The sequence below is a fragment of the Equus asinus genome, chromosome 2 (genome assembly GCF_041296235.1).
Source record: "Equus asinus isolate D_3611 breed Donkey chromosome 2, EquAss-T2T_v2, whole genome shotgun sequence".
NCBI classification, from domain to species: Eukaryota; Metazoa; Chordata; class Mammalia; order Perissodactyla; family Equidae; genus Equus; species Equus asinus.
The window spans coordinates 181,513,384-181,530,397 of record NC_091791.1 but is presented as its reverse complement, the minus strand read 5'-3'; the positions used below and the strand labels follow the sequence as shown (position 1 = coordinate 181,530,397).

Below are 17,014 nucleotides of genomic sequence, written 5' to 3'. Positions count from 1 at the left end.
GCTCTTGCAATGGTCTAGGAATGTAAATTACTTCCATTTTCCCTGATTTCCCTAGAACATGATCCCCATCTACATAGTAGAAGCTGGGCGACCACCACTATGTCCGCATCCCAGCCTGAATTGGTGGTGGGGTGGTCATAGGTAAGGAGGGAAGCAATTTCTTTAATAAAGGTATGACCTGAAATTGCTTACATTACTTCCTTTCACATCCCATTGGCTGGAGCTTAGTCCTATGGCCACACCTGGCTGCAAAGGACTCTAGGAAGTGTAGGTGGGAATCGGCAATTTTGTGTCCAGCTAAAAGTAAGTGGTCATGGCGGGGTGTTCTATTACCAAAAGGAAGGAGAGGAGAGTGAATATTGGAGGACAGTTAGTGATCTCTGCTAGAGCAGTCTCTGACAATTGTGGTCTTCTCTAATTCAAATTTCAGATCTCCTTATTTCCTCTCCCCTTTTCTCTTCTTTGTCCCTCTTCCTTCTTACTCTTATTTGCTTATTGCTTCCTCTCCCTTATTCTAAACTATAGCAATGAGAATGCCAATATTCAACCTAAATAGCTAGTGTTCACCCTGGCCTGTGCCGTACAAGAGTCTGTAGTCTTTCTTTGGGCCTGAAAACTATAGGTAAACTTTTTAATTCTGTGGAATATGTTGCTTTCATTACCTTTAATCCTTTCTGGAACAAAGTGAAGTATAGGAAAGGGAGGGAAGGAGAGAAGGAGAAAGAGAGAGAGGAAGGAAGAGAGGAACAAAGACAAAGGAAGGAAATGAAAGGAGAATATAAGATTTATGAAGGCAGGAGTTTTTGTCTGTTTTGTTTACAGCTGTATCTCCAACATCTGGAATATTTCCCAGCTCATTGTTGGTACTCAGATAATATTTGTTAAATGAGTGAATGAATGAGTCACTATTTGTCCTTAAGTTTGTTTCAAACTTCCAGCTTATCTAATATACTAGTTTTCCATTAGAAAAAATCTTTTCTAAATGCAAAATAATAGGAATTTGCTATCTGAAAATTCAGCTTAATACTGTCTCAAACTGCCTCATAATAACAGACAATTTTGTTTTAGTTTGGATTTCATCTTTGAATAAGATCATAATTAGTTGTTTCTTTAAGGGATGTTTGACATAGAATTATTATGTACAAGAGAAAATGTACAGGAGGCAACCTGTACCTGAAACATCATGTGGTTCCCCTTTGAGGAGAGTGAACTGGTACAGATAAGAAATATGACGTTCATTACCAAAAAATTATTCTTTCTAATTGACTCTATTATTTGACTGCCTTGGCTTTTCAAATGGAAATGAGGAACAGCAGTAGAAAAGGAGTTCTCTAAGACAAGGCCCTCAGTAGCCAGAATCTAGAACCACTGAAGACAGCCATCAATTCCTTCCCTCTTTATCTGTCTCTTAAATTCTCTTCCAGAGCCTCAGACAGCTCACTCTCAGTCTTTAAAAACTAACAACTGCTTTACTTACTCTCCTTGTCACCCACTGTAGAGTCACAGAGGCGACCTTAGAGATTCTAAAGCTTAGTGGTTTCCATTGAATTGGGGGAAAAGACAAGAAGGTGACTGGTGAAGCTTGGGTTTCCTGCTCTCTTTTCAACCAGAGCAGCTTCACTCTTATCATTTTAACAGGTTGGGTTCATTAGCAAATTTTGTTGAAAAAAAGGTTCTTATTCTAACAAAAGTTTAGGAAGTTTCCATTGAACCCAATTTCCTTAATTTATAGATGAAAATACTGAGGCGTAGAGAGAAGTAATTTTTCAACGATTTCAAAGGCAGAGCCAGGTCCAGAATTCACATCTCCTCACGTCTGGGCTGGATGTCTTCCCACTACTCTGTGTATGCACGCGCTGGCTCCAAAACATCCTTATATCAACAATTTGTTGTTGTTGTTCAAAAAATGATTAGTTTTCTTTTTTGGGATCATATAGTGAAGTTTGGCATAAAACAGGAAACCATGTTCTTTCAATAGTTTATAGTCTCTTAAAAACCAAGTAACATGTACAATAAGCGTTGGTTCCAACAGGCTGTTGCTCGGTTGTGAATATTATAAATTATTGATAAGCAGTTGTTTCAGAGTGAAATATTTTCTTTTCCATGGATTTAACTAACAATGATTGAACACAATATGCTGGGGTCTTTTATATAACTGAATCATGGTGCTGGGGGGATTGCATGTGTGGAGTTGACGCTGACCCAGCACAGGGACTGCCCTGAAGAGAGATGGGTTAGGATTGACCCCATCACCCTTTCTTCTGCACTCTTCAACTCAAGGAGGCCGTGGCTTCCTTGTATCTTTATCATAACTTGTGTCTGTACTTGCTTTGTTTTTGGTTCTGAGAAATAAAAAATGAAGATTCCTTCATGCTTAGAAGAGCCTGTGTATGCCATGTTTCAAGTGGATGTGCTTGATACTCCAGAATCGAATGATGCTTACCTGTTCTCTGTAAGCCTATTAGGTAATTTTGGTAAATGTGAAAGTTACCTTCATCTTGCTCTTTAGTATCTTATTTTGCATTTAATAACGAAGCAAGTTCTCTAGGGACTAGTTTTCTGGCTAACTAATGCCTTTGCAAACCAATATAACCTCTTAACATAAAACATAAGTAATAGAAGTTTAGAGGAAATGAGCTCTTGGATTCCCTAGAGCATGGTTAGAAAGTCTAAAGTAGTGCTCACAAACTATTGTTTTACAGCAATTAGACAATTTTTTTTCACGAGTATGAAAACGTTCTTCATGGAAAGCACAGGTCAACTTAAAGTCAGAAGCTCTGGTTCTTGGAATACTATGATGTTATAAAGAATACTCATAAAATAGTTTAATAATATTGTAATGGTTTGCTTTCATTATACACATTTAAACTGTTTTGGTTTTAGACTTGCAATATTAGTAATTTTCACATCTCTGTGAGAAATCTAATTGGCAAAATATTATTAAATTTCTGTTGTAATTTTCTTTCATAAAGTCCTCAGATTACCCACAGAAAACAATTAGTCAACTCTATGGCAGCTTTGCAATGTGAAAAAGTTGCAAAGGACTGAAGGTATGATCCTTCCCGTTATTTTCTATTCTGAGAGATGCCTCAGGAACAGGGACAAACCCAGGCCTGTAAAAACCAAGTGACTTGCTTGCTCTTGGACAGTTAATTAGAGGTAGGGCTAAGGCTAGCACGTGGGCCTGCTGACTGCACACCGTTTACTTTCACAGCCACTCTTCATGACAGGTGAAGATAAAAAGATTTTTCAAAAAGCCAAACTTGCCTGTATATATCCTGGCCTTGTATTTCCCATTCTAGATCAGATTTCACTAGAGCAAGAAATTGAGGGAATGCCACAAATCTGACGCTTATGTTTTTATATACCAAAAGGTTTTTTCCCTCCCTGCTATCCTCCCTTCCTCTCCCTTGGTCCATTCTTTTTCTGTTTGCCAAAGATTTATTGCTTAATTGAAGCAGAGTTAGTTGCTACAGTAATTTTTTCCCCCAAAGTGAGGTAGGATCATTCGCACCATCATAATCTCTATCCTCCTCTCAGTCTAAAGTATTTATTAAGCTCCCCCTGTTTATATGATATATTGTGATCTGCAAAGCTGTGAGTTTCATGGGGATTAACTGATGGAAACTTCTCAATTTATAGGTGAGGAAACCGTGACCCAAACTCTGCTTTTGCAAACTCTGCTTTTAAGATAAAATTTAAGAAAACAAATAAACACAATGAATATACTTAGATTTCTTCCCTTATTTTCAATCAAAGATATGAGTACATTTAACAAGATGATAAATTAAAGAGGAGTAAATGAAGTGATGGCCTGTGAGGTAATGGCCAGTATGTTAGAAATTAAGAGTGTCGGGAAGTGAATGGATGGAAATCAGGAAACAAAAGTTGAAAACTGAGGAAATATATAAAAAGATTAAAGGATATAATACTTTTATCCATTTTAGGTGTTCTTCCTTTTTCTATTTCTGTGAATTTCCATACCAAAAAGCTAAGGGATTCACACACACACCCCCACAGATACACCTCATGATAGAGCTTACACCTTTTAATTCCCAATATGTAGTCAATTTTCCTGATTTTCAACTCATTGCTGTAGCAGCAAGTTCACAGTAGACTTTTTCTTTTGTAAAGTGAATCTATAGCGTTTCTTTCTGATGAATTACTTTGCAGTACTAGCCTTTTAAACTGTATTTTTAATAGCAAAACAGTTTACTCTTTTTATTCTGCTCATTTGTCTTGCTTATGTGGAAATAATGAGTCAACCATAAAGTGGATATTATATAATGAAATTAGCAAAGCTTCCTTTTCAAGTTTCTTGACATAGTTTCTGGTTCAGTAATAATGTTAAGAGTGACTTAATGATTTGTTTGTTTGTACTCTATCCTGACACCAAGGTTTCTATCACAAATGTTTGTTTTGTAGGAATAAAAATGGCTTATGTACTCATGGATGATGAGTCCGCTAACAAATGTAAAGCATTCACCTTCATGCGCTGCTCGTGTTTCATGACGGGCGCTCAGCAGCTGTAGAAGTTCCCTATACAGCTCTCTGGCATTTGTAACACTCAAATATCTTACATATATGTTCTTCTGCATGATGCCACAACAGTATCATCTTGGGAGGCAGAAAGGGAGCAAACATTATCATTCCCGTTTTCCAGATGAGGAAATTATGGATAACAAAGCTTAAGAGCCTTACCCATGGTAGTCGAATAGGGCCTTTCTAACAGGTCAACACTATAATTTATAGCCAAATTTGGACACCATTGAAAGTGACAAGGGATAATATTAGTAATTACACTGGGACAATAGGTATGAACTTGGACGGTCCCAGGGAAATTGAGACCTATTGTGACTTTTGCTAGAATCTACAACTGATTCGCACGTATTTATTTTCATTTCTTTCTGGTTCTCAGACTTCCCCTGTGTTCTTGCGAAGTATATACAATTACATATAATACTTATAGGAGAGGGAATGGCTGGGTTTGAATCCTGGAAACTTCACTTCTTTGCAGAGGTCTTTGGCAGACGTCAAGCGCTTTAATCTCTCTGTTTCGGTCTCTTTCTCCATGAAATGGAATGATAATAATAATACATGAGAGGCAAGTTATGTGGATGGAATGAGTAAAATTCTTGGAATAATGTCTAGCACTTAGTAGGCACTATATGTGCTTGATAAATAAAAATACAGATATTGACCTTGATTACTTTTTTTTAATTAAAGATTGGTACCTGAACTAACAACTGTTGCCAATCTTTTTTTTTTCCTTCTCCCGAAATCCCCCAGTACATAATTATATATTTTAGTTACCTTCTAGTTGTAGCATGTGAGGTGCCTCCTCAGCACGGCCTGATGAGCAGTGCCATGTCCATGCCAAGGATTCCAACAGGTGAAATCCCAAGCCCCCAAAAAGGAGCCCACGAACTTAACCACTCAGCCACGGGCCGGCCCCTGATAACTACTTTTTTAAGGAAAAGTTAGAAGCTGTTTAGCTAAGAACATTCTTTCTATGTCCAGAGCACATTTTCTGAATCAATTCTTGGAAATGGTCTATTTTTTGGTGTACTTTGAATATCTATACCTGAAATTACTAATGTCTGGCTGCTATTGAGTGACATGATCTTATCGTTTTAGTGTGTAGCACTATTAACACGTCCGTGGTGAGACAGCATTAGCAGAGCTGACTCTCAACCTGGAGCATTTTGGATTTGTGATGAAATGAGACTCATAATAACCTACCATTTTTTGAATCCTGCTAATAGAATTCTATTAATTCTATTCTAATAATAGACCTCCTTGTCTTTCTTTATGATAAGTAACCTGTGTTACCCTTGAGATCACTTGGTTTCTTCTTTTCAATAACTCAGAATATCTCTTTTTCCTTTGGAATAGGTAGCTTTGATTTATCCCCACACTGACTCTCCTTTTTCTTTCTTAAAATTAAAAACAAAAGACAAGCAGCATCTATGATGGGAAACACATAGATTGGTGTTTCCTGCCAGCCCCACTGGGACACCCTGGGCTTCTCTTTTGTGTTCAGGATGGGAGCCCTCATTACCTTTAGCCCTTTAGGCTTGCACCTTTTCAGTGAGGCCACCTCTGACTAAAGTTATCGCTGGTTTCATGTCCAGAACACCGAGATGTTCATTATCTGTTTTACTTGGTGCCTGAGTGATTCCAAATGTAACTCTTTCCTATGCTTCAGAGTTTGGCTTCACTCTCCGTTATTTGGCTAAAATGGTGGCATCTAGTTCGAAGTTTTTATTTGATCCCTTTTCTATCTCTTACCTTAAACTATCACCCTCTTTAATATTTCCTTGGCTCCCTCGTGATAACAATGCCACAGGTGGGGGAGGGAAAGGAGAGGAAATCTAGGGAACTAGGCAAAGTCCCAGAAGGAGCCACACAGGTATTATATATTTTTTACACTTTTTAAACAAACAAAGTAAATGTTCCAGTCCTAACTGCTGTAATTCATACATATAATAAAGTTATACTGTTTGCCAATAATTTAATATTTAAACACTACTTTTAAAATTCATCATTTATTTTTATGTCTATCTCATCTGACATGTTATAATACTTGTGAAACAGATAATCTCATTGTCCTGATTTCACAGATGAGGAAACTGAAATGTGAGGAAATTCACACAAGGCGTTTAAATTTAACACAGTCAATAAAAGCCAAAACTGAAACTATTAATGATAAAGAAGAAAATAAGACTCACCCATCGTCCATTTCACTACCCAAATATAACCACTGCTGACATTTTAGTGCAGTGTCTTTCTTTTGCTTTTTCTATACATTTATGGGTGTCTGTGTAAACATATTTAAATGTGTAATTTAATGTAATTAAATATATTTGTGTATTCTGCTTTTTCATCATTATATTGTAATGTCACTTAAAAATCTTTGCAAACCGTCATTTAAAATCCATTGCATGACTATAAAATTTATTAGACCATTCTCCCATTATTGAACATTTACTTTTTTCGAATTTTTGATGATTAAAAACAATATTATGATAAATGACTTTGCATGTGAATAGTTTCCCTTTACCTAGCTATTACATTTTAATAGATAGCCAAGGTTTTTAAAGCATAGGGTGGTATCCTCACCCACTGGCCTCTCTTGTGATAAATGATTTTCATTAGTAACAGTGGCCAAGATTCGGGGTATATTTGCAGCCATCAAACAGGGCATAATCTGACCTGCACAGGGAGCGAGTTTGTGACCTTGGCCTCATCAACATTTGTGTGTTCACACAGGGTCAGACAAGCAGACTTAGAAGAAATAGGAAAGGAGAAAATTAAAAGAAGAATATCGAGTTCAAGTAGTGGCAGTTTTAAAGGTGGAAAAGAAGAGATATCTGTGTTGGGAGAAATTACAGAAGTGAGAGGAAGTCTGGTTAATTAAAATGGTGCTCTGTTTAAAATTTTCATACCAGATTGGTCAAGGCATTTTTAGATAGGATTAATATATTACTTTGCAATACACAATAAAAACCTTTCACAAAGATAGTACGTTTGTGAAATAGTCATATTAGATCACTTTATTTAATTTTTTAGTTTATAATGGTGAATTAAGTTGGCTAGCAGTGAAAGAGGAACAAATGGGCTGAGCAATACAGAGAATTTTAATAGTAGCTAATATTTTATGAACTCTATGTTTCAGGCACTATTCTAAGTTTCCATGTGATGTCTACAATATAAATCGTGTTCTGCAGCCACCCAATCAGGTAGGGACTTTATTTTCCTCATTCCATTCACGTGGAAACTGAGCTTGAGTCAGTTGCCCAAAGTCAGGCGGGCTGACTCCAGAGTCCATTCTCTTGACTACTGTGTTATGCTGTCTCCAGGGTACAGCTGTACTCTACTGATCTGTGCTCCAAAGAGAACATACAGACACAGTCAACAGCGGGTGGAGAAGTAGGCTCCTGACCCAAGTGGTGGTTGGTGGAGGAGGTGATCTGCTTGCTTTGACTTGCCATATCTCCAGTGCCTAGAATGAGTAATGAATCAATGAATGACATTTCCACCTCAATCTTAAGTAAGAGATATCCAATTCAACAGACATCCATTAAGCATCTATTCTGGGTTGGGCTCTGGGAACACAAAGATGAATAAGATATAAGCCTGAATTTAAGAAGCTCATAGTCTAAAAGGAAAATGGACATGATAAATATGATTATATTACAGTGTGGTGTGACAAAGAAGGATGTATAAGACAGCAAAGAAGAGTGAAGCCTTCAGAGAGGCAGTGACATTTGCACTGGGATGAGTAAACATTGCCAGCGAGACAAGTGTGAGGGCCCACTGGCAAAGCCTCTGGCTGTGGAAGCTGGGACACCAGCTCTTGTTTATTTTTAATTTAATTTAGAGAGAGCACGTGCTGTATTTGGACTGGTCACACCTAGGTTCTAATCAGCTGTGTGATTTTTAGGCCAATTACCTAATCCCTCAGAGCTTTGGGTTCTGAATCCGGAAAAGGAGAGAAAAAAATTCTGCTTATCTCAAGGTGAAAGTTAAAGAAGATACATATAAGTTCCTAGTACAGAACCTGTCATTGTTGCTGCCTGGCAAGTTGTAATTATTGACACCCTGATTATGTAACTAAAAGAGGGTAAAAAGTGTCTTAGAACAAAGACTTTCTTACCTAGGGGGTGGGGGAGGGAAAGCCTGGCAAGTTGTACCATATAATAAGTGAGGAATAATACGGATAAAGAACTATCCCAGAGTTCAGATTCCATTTACGACTGCTAAACTGAGCCAGCTAAGAATAAAAGGCCTTAAAAAGGCTCAGGAGGATTCTTGGGACAACAAATAACTGTTAAAACTGAATATTTTGATGTGTTAAGTGTAAATTACTCAGAAGCATATGGATTAAATTTCCTTTCAGCAATGCATGGGTTTAAATGTTAAGGGGAGAGACGTGAGAACAGGGCCCTACTGGGTCAGAAACTCTCTGATGTCTGTCCCAGGAGGGTTTTAGGCAGACTCACAGAGAAAAGGCTGAGGCGTGCTCCCTGGGGAAGGTAGGGAGGAGTAAGAGCAGGGAAAGGGCATCTTACCCTCAGCCCCAACTCTGGGGATCTCCACATTATTACGACTCAATGTGGCCTCAACGCCAAAGGTTCAAAAATATTGTGAGCCCTTTTAGAAGACAGGTAATAGTTCATCAGCCCAGAAAATGGTAAATCACTTTTTCTCCATGTGAATGATAAAATTCAAAAGAACTCTTCCTGTTAAAGGCGATAACAGCCTGGAAAACCAAACTTCTTTTGCAGCAAAAATGGGCTTGAGTAGAAATCATGGTTGAGTTCTCTCATTTTATAGTTGAGAGACTTGAGGCCCAGGGAGGTGAAATGACCTGCCTAACAGTCCCCAGTGAGTTTGTGACAGAAGCGCAGGTCGTCTAAGGAATTCTACACTCAAGGAAATTACTTGACTTGGTCAAGACCACATCCTGAGTAAAGTGGGCACTGGCGGGATTTCAGCCAATGTCTGTCTGACTCCAGAGGCCACACACTTTCTACTCCACACTCCTGCTTTAGAGTTAATTAGGCATTCTCGTTACAAAGGTAGCATACGTTCATGTTAAATTTTGACAGTGTAGAAAGATATTAAATGAAACCCAAGAGTCCCTCTCCCTCTCAGTGATCCTGTCACCCACCCTCCTCAAAAAGCCCTTTAATCCCATTACCTAGAGGTAAATACTGTGGACGTTTTTTTGTATTTACTTCCAGAAATTGTGTGTGTGTGTGTGTGTCTATGTGTGTATTTATCTTTTTAAGAAGTTCTTATTTGGGAAAAAGCTCAAACTTACAAAAAAGTTGCAAGCATTATAGAAAGAAACTTTTACCCAGATTCACTGCTGTTGACATTTTGCCCCATTTGCTTTATCGTTTGTTCTCTATGGCTGTCTACCTGTCTTTCCATCCATCCACACATCGATTGCTATTATTTTTGTCTGAACCAATCGAAAGTAAATTACAAACATTGTGGCCCTTTAATTTCCGTCTTAGACCATTCAGGCTGCTGTGACAGACCACCACAGACCGGGTGGCTTATAAACAGCAGAAATTTATTTCTCACGATTCTGGAGGCTGGGAAGTCCAAGATCAAGGCACCAGCAGATTCGGCGTCTGGTGAGGGCCTGCTTCCTGGTTCATAAAGGGCCCTCTCTCTTCTCAATGTGTCCTCACACAGTGGAAGGGGTGAAGGAGCTATCCGGATCTCTTCTTAAAAGGGCACTGATCCCATTCATGAGAGCTCCATCCTGAGGGCCTAATCATCTCCCAAAGGCCCCACCTCAAAATACCATCACATTGGGCATCGGGATTTAACATAGGAATTTTGGGGAGACATACTCATTGTCTGTAGCAACCCCTAAATATTTCAGTGTGTATTTCCTTAGAAAGAGGATACTCATAAGCACCATACAGTCATCGACATCCATAAAACTTCAATAAATTTGTCATTGATACCATACTTTCATAAGATTGATCCAACAGTGTATTTTATAGTATTTTTTTCCCCTTCAGCATCAGGTCTAGTTTAGGATCTGTATTACACTTCGTTGTTACATCTCATTAGTCCCTGTTAATCTGGAACAATTCTTGAGGTATTCTTTATTATTGGTAACACTGACATTTTTGAAGAATTTAATAGAGTACTTCTCATTTTGGGTTTGTCTGATGTCTCTTCATGATTGGCTACTGGCTATATGTTCTTGGGTGGAACACTACATAGTGATGTTGTGTTCTTCTCGGCTATCACAACCAGAGGCACACGTTTGTAACGCTAATTTTGAACACCTAGTCAAGTTGTTGTTCATAGATATCTTTTTTATTTGTGCCCTATTTGCAATGTACAGCATAGTTATTTCAGTTCAACAATATTTATTGAGTAAATATGTGCCAAACACTGTTCTAGATTCTGGTGGTACAACAGTGATCAAGACAAGTAAAATTCCTGCTCTCATAGAGCGTATATTCTATCTTGGATGTGTAGTTTATGTTCCCACATGTAGAACTATTTCATTTTTTAAAAAACTGGATACTACTATTCTACTTCATTGCATTTATGTACCATCCTTTGTTCAACCAGTCACTACCGATGACTTTTAGCTTGTTTCCACTTTTTTTTTTTTGACTGTTACCAACCATGCTGCAATAAGCACCCTGCAATGTAGTATATTCATCCAGATGCGTGTGTGTCTGTGTATCTATATATATCTGGGGATGTTTGTGTGTGATTGTGTGTATTCATTTGTCTGCGTGAATGTTTGTTTGTGTGTGTGTACAAACTTGTTTATCTGTAGTATAATTCCTTAGAAGAGAAATTTATGGGTCAAACAAATTTGGTTTTTACATTCTGATAGATGCTACCATTTCTCTCTAATTTTTGTTCTCAGCAGTGTATTTTGTTCTCAGTACAGTGCTTATATCTCTGCATTCTCACCAAACTGGACACTGTCAAATGTTTTCATCTTTTCCGTACTAGCAGCCATTGTCTTGCCAGATGGTAATGGAGAGTCCAGATTTTTCCAAGTCTGGTGTGTAATATACCTGTTTGTGTTTGATGCTGCAATGCTACCAATTGTGTCCTCCAAGGGACCTACCTCTGGTGAACAGAGAGACTGATAGGAAAATTGCATAATTCTTTTATTCCTTCCAGCTTTATTGAGATATAATTGAAAAATAAAAATTGTATGTATTTAAGATGTCCAATATAATGTTTGATAATTACATGTATGCATTGTGAAATGGTTACCACAATCAAGCTAATTAACATATCTATCATCTCACAGTTACCTCTTTTGGTGTGTGAGAACAGTTAAGATCTCTCCTAGCAAATTTCAAGTGTACGATACAATATTGTTAATGATAGTCACCATATTGTACATTAGATCTCCAAAACTTGTTCATTCTGCATATCTGAAGCTTTGCACCTTTTGACTAACATTTCCCCGTCCCCATTTCCCCCATCCCACAGCCCCTGGTAACCACCATTCTACTCTCTGTTTCTAAGAGTTTGACTTTTTTAGATTCCACATGTAAGTGAAAACATGCAGTATTTATCTTTCTGTATCTGGCTTATTTCACTTAGCATAATGTTCTCCAGGTTTATCCATGTGTCGCAAACTACAGGATTCCCTCATTTTTAAGGCTGAATAATATTCTGTTGTATTTATATAGACACCACATTTTCTTTATCCATTCGTTCGTCAGCAAACACTTAGGTTGTTTCCACATCTTAGCTATTGTGAATAATGCTTCAATGAATATGGGAGTTCACATATTTCTTCGAGATCCTGATTTCATTTCCTTTGGATACATACCCAGAAATGGGATTGCTGGATTGTATAGTAGTTCTATTTTTAATTTTTTTGAGGAACTTCCATACTGTTTTCCATAGAGGCTGCACCATTTTACATTCTTACCAACAGTGTACAAGGGCTCCAATTTCATTACAACCTCTCTAACACTTATCTTTTGTTTTTTGGATCATGGCCGTCCTAACAAGTGGGAGGTGATATTTCATTGTGGTTTTAATTTGCATTTCCCTGTTAATTAGTGATGTTGAGTACCTTTTCATATACCTGTATATCTTCGTTTGAGAAATGTCCCTTCAGGTCTTTTGCCCATTTTTTATATTGGTTTATTTGTTTTCTTGCTGTTGAGTTATTTGAGTTCCTCATGCATTTTGGGTATTAACTCCTTATCAGATGGTTTGCAAATATTTTCTCCATTCTGTGGGCTGTGTCTTCACTCTGTTGATTGTTTCCTTTGCAATGCAGAAGCTTTTTAGTTTGATGCAGTCCCATTTGTCTATTTTTGTTTTTGTTGCCTGTGCTTTTAGGTTCATATCCAAAAGAATCATTGCCTAGACCAAAGTAAAGAAGTTTTTTCCCTACTTTTTTTTATAATAGTTTTACAGTTTCATGTCTTAAATTTAAATCTTTAATCCGTTTTGAATTGATTTTTGTATATGTTGTGAGATAAGGGTTCAATTTCATTCTTCTGCATTCGGATATTCAGTTTTCTCAACACCATTTATTGAAGAGACTGTCCTTTCCCCTGTGTGTGTTCTTGGCACCTTTGTCAAAGATCAGGTGACTGTAAATGTGTAGATTTATTTCTCGAGTCTCTATTCTGTTCCATTGGTGTATGTATCATTTTTTATGCCAGTACCATACTGTTCTGTTTACTATAGCTTTGCAGTATACTTTGAAATCAAGCGGTGTGGTGCCTCCACCATTGTTCTTCTTGCTCAAGATTGCTTTGGCTACAGAGGGTCTTTGTGGTCCCATATGAATTTTAGCACTGATTTTTCTGTTTTTGTAAAAAATGTCATTGGAATTTTGATAGGGATTGCATTGAATCTATAGGTCACTTGGGTAGTATGGATATTTTAATGCCTAATTCTCTATTGAAGTCTGTTATGGAAAGAAATCTTTAAAATCAAAATTCTACACTTGACCACATTGCTATAATGTAGGAAATTTATCTAGGGCTTATAGACGAGACATTTTAGCAGGACCCTAATGAAATAGTATAATCATAGATAAATAACTCAAAAAATATACATTTAGACACAACTCTTTAATGCTGTTTGCTATATACTATGAAGAATGGGGTAAAATAGAGTCACCAAAAAGTGCTAAAGGCTCCCTCAAACAATTCTGAAACACACAATAAACTAAAGAGAAAATATTTGTTCACAGCAGGTGAACTTAGAATTATTTAAAATGTTTAGCTAGATGGCCTGATCTCTCTTTAAGGTTGTTAGTGAGGTTTTTTTCTTTGGTGGGGGGCGGTTAGGTAGAATTCCACCACCTTGGAAGGCAGATTCAGATTAAATCGTTTGTTTGTTGAAGAAACCATTAATTTTTCCATTTACCCCTTATGCCTTCATCCCTTCCCCCATTTTTCCTGTGAGTCTTCTCCTCTCCATTCATCCTCCAAAAAGGAGGTATGGATATTTTGAAAAGGAAGCCTCTTTCTTACACGCAATGAATTTTGCCCACAATGGGCTAATTGCCAAAGCAGTTGGCCACCTGTGGGAATAATTAGTCACTTGTCAGTTGCTCTGAGGTTACTCAGTTGCAGTTGCAATTTATTATATACACAGTTTTGCATCCACAAATAACCATGGCTGTTAAAACCACCCAGAGAGAAAGAAAAGGCTGGGCAGAAACTCTAAAAAGTTGGCATATTGCTTTACATTTCTGAACGAGGGGCTTGGGTAACATTCAGCTCTATTCATTTTATCCCAATCCAGACAAACCGAAGAAAAAGTATTCCAAAGTTATCCTGCTTAGAGGGATGGGCAGGAGACAAGATGGAGTTATCTTTGTATTTTTACTTCATAAAGTAAAAAACAACTTGATCACTTATATTAAGATTTTAGTCTTCTATGGGACAGGTGTGTGTAATGTAGACTAAGTCACTCTATATTTAAGGTAATCATAACAAGAACTTTGTTCTCATGAGTGAGCAGCAATGTGCTAAGAGCCATCTTGATTAACCATTCTGTGGTTAAGGCGGTATACTGTTTATGATCACATCCATGGAAGGTATTCTCCAGTCTACTAATTAAATTCAATATATTTATCAGTGGCTGCTATTATCAGTCATGATGCCAGGAAGTAAAGAGTATATAAGAAGATGAACAAAAGATAATTCAGGGAATTAATGTTTGTTTCAGTGTATGTCTGTGTGTGTGTGTGTGGTAGGAGCAGGAGGATAAAACTAGCATGTAAACATATCAGAATTCTCTTGAGTACAAGAAAAACAGAACCTCACTCAAATTGCAAACAGTGAAGGCTATTTATTAGTTTTTGAATTGGAAAATAAAAAATAGGGTAGGATAAATGTGAGACTTTTTCCAGTAGCTCAACCAGATCACTAAGGACCCAGTATTTTACATTTTTCTGCTCTGCTTTCCGTAGCATCTGCTTCATCCTGAGGCTGGTTCCCACCATGGCTCTCACAGAGAGGAACCATTTTTCCCAGAAGTGCTCAGCAAATATCTCCTTGTGTGTCATTAGCCCAGATTGAGTCATGTGCTCATCCGTAAAGGAATCACTGTGGCTAAGGGGATGGCATGCACTAATTGGCTTAAAGGCCAATAGCCTACTAACCTAGAGACAGCCCTACTTAAACAGCATTGGTGGGAAATCTGAGAGCTAGGTAGGCAGGGGGAGGGAGGAGATGGATGCTAGCAACAACTATCCACTACAGCAAATAATGGTAATTCAAGTGCTGTGATAAAGTAGGGATGCAGTACACAGTACCATGTAGGGTGGGCTGGGTTGGGTTGATTCTATTACTGCAGTAGTTATATGTGCCATCTTATGTTCCTAGAATGCTAAAGAACAAACATATTTGAACGGCTTGTAGCTTATCATGTTACTAGGCAGTCTGTGGCCACTTACATCATCAGTTAGCTCGTGAAGGCTTTGCTTGACTTTCACGCTGACGCTTGCTCCCTGAGAGAAAAAACTCAAAGACCTTCAGTGGGAAATCTGAAGGGAGAAAATATGTATGTGTGTATATACAGTTGATCCTCATTATTTGCAGATTTAGTATTTGTGAATTTGCCTACTTGCTAAAATTTCTTTGTAACCTCAAAATCAATACTCGTGGTGCTTTCACGGTCATTCAAGGACATGTGCAGAGTGGTGAAAAATTTGAGTCGTCTGAAGCGCACATTCCCAGCTGAGGTTGAACAAGATGACGCTCTGCCTCCTGTTTCAGCTCTCATGCTGTAAACAAGTATCCCTTTCATGGACTGTTTAGTTAATGCCACGTTGTTTTCACGTTTTTGTGCTTCTTTGTTGGTGATTTTCCTGTTTAAAATGGCCCCCAAGCATAGTGCTGAGGTGCTACCCAGTGTTTCTAAACACAAGAAGGCTGTGATGTGCCTTCTGAGGAAATACATGGGTTAGATAAGCTTTGCTCAACATGAGTTATAGTGCTGTTTGTTATGAGTTCAATGTTAATAAATCAACAATATATATTAAATAAGGTGTCTTTAAACAGAAACACACATAAAATAAGGTTGTGTATTGATTGGTTGTTGAAAAGGTTGTGACCAGAGGCTCACAGGAACTTAACCTTGTATTTCCCTTAGGAGCAGTGGGTTCAGCATTCACTAATTCAGTGTTCACGGTGACTTTGTAGAGCATAACTACTGCAAATAATGAAAATCGACTGTGTGTATGTGACTGCATTTAAACAAATGAAGAAAATATTATCTTGGTCCAATATCCAGGTAGAGTTTAACCACAGAGTTCTAGTATGTAAAGGGGTGAACAATTTTTTTATTCTTGTTAGTTAAAAGGAAAGAGTTCAGAGTTTCTAAGTAGTTCGTTGAAGGGGACATACCCAATCTATCTGTAAGCTACATTTCTCTCTGCCTGGACCTTCCAACTGTCTCCTCTCTACCTTGTCTGAGATGACAGGCCATGAATTACAGACTTCAACTGAATATTGAAAGCTAAGTAACATCAGCCTCATAGGATGTAATGAAAAATAACACATGATGAAATCCTCCGTCTTGTCAAAGACCCCCTTTGTTACCTGCCTCTCCCTATTGTTCCAGAACCCAACGCAGCAAACCTTTGAGCTCACACAGATCACGAGAGTTGAGACCCACTAACTACATCGTGGTGGTTAGAGTGAGGTGTCTTCTGCATCTAGGGCTCTGCTTGCATCATTCCATTTGACTTTAGTTTCGCTCAAGCTTGGGGCTGTGTTGCCAACAGCGAGTATGCTGACTGAAAACTGTCACAACAGCAATCTTTACAATCCAGGAGTTGAGTTTGACTGGAACATATGTCTTCAATTTTAATAGCTCAGCTTCCCAGATGCCCTAAAGGAGAATATTGCCTGAGAAGGAGCTTTTCATGTAAGAATAATTTGTGTTAAGTAGCTCAGTGATCTGTTTGTTAGGTTAGAGCTGACAGTTTGTTTATATTTCTAAAGGGGTATGATGAATGGGG

General features: G+C 37.9%; 1 protein-coding gene across 5 annotated transcripts in view; it reads left to right on the top strand.

Moving 5' to 3' along the window:
• The window catches only part of SLC25A21 (solute carrier family 25 member 21), a 439,143-nt gene that overhangs the window by 41,885 nt on the left and 380,244 nt on the right, over positions 1–17,014 (top strand). Inside the window, exon 2 of one of the 5 annotated variants that reach the window (XM_070504264.1) lies at positions 7,679–7,742. The exons of the other annotated variants lie outside the window; for them this stretch is intronic. The gene's annotated coding sequence lies outside the window, so the exon portion shown is untranslated. The remainder of the gene's footprint in view (positions 1–7,678; positions 7,743–17,014) is intronic. 5 annotated transcript variants of the gene reach the window in all.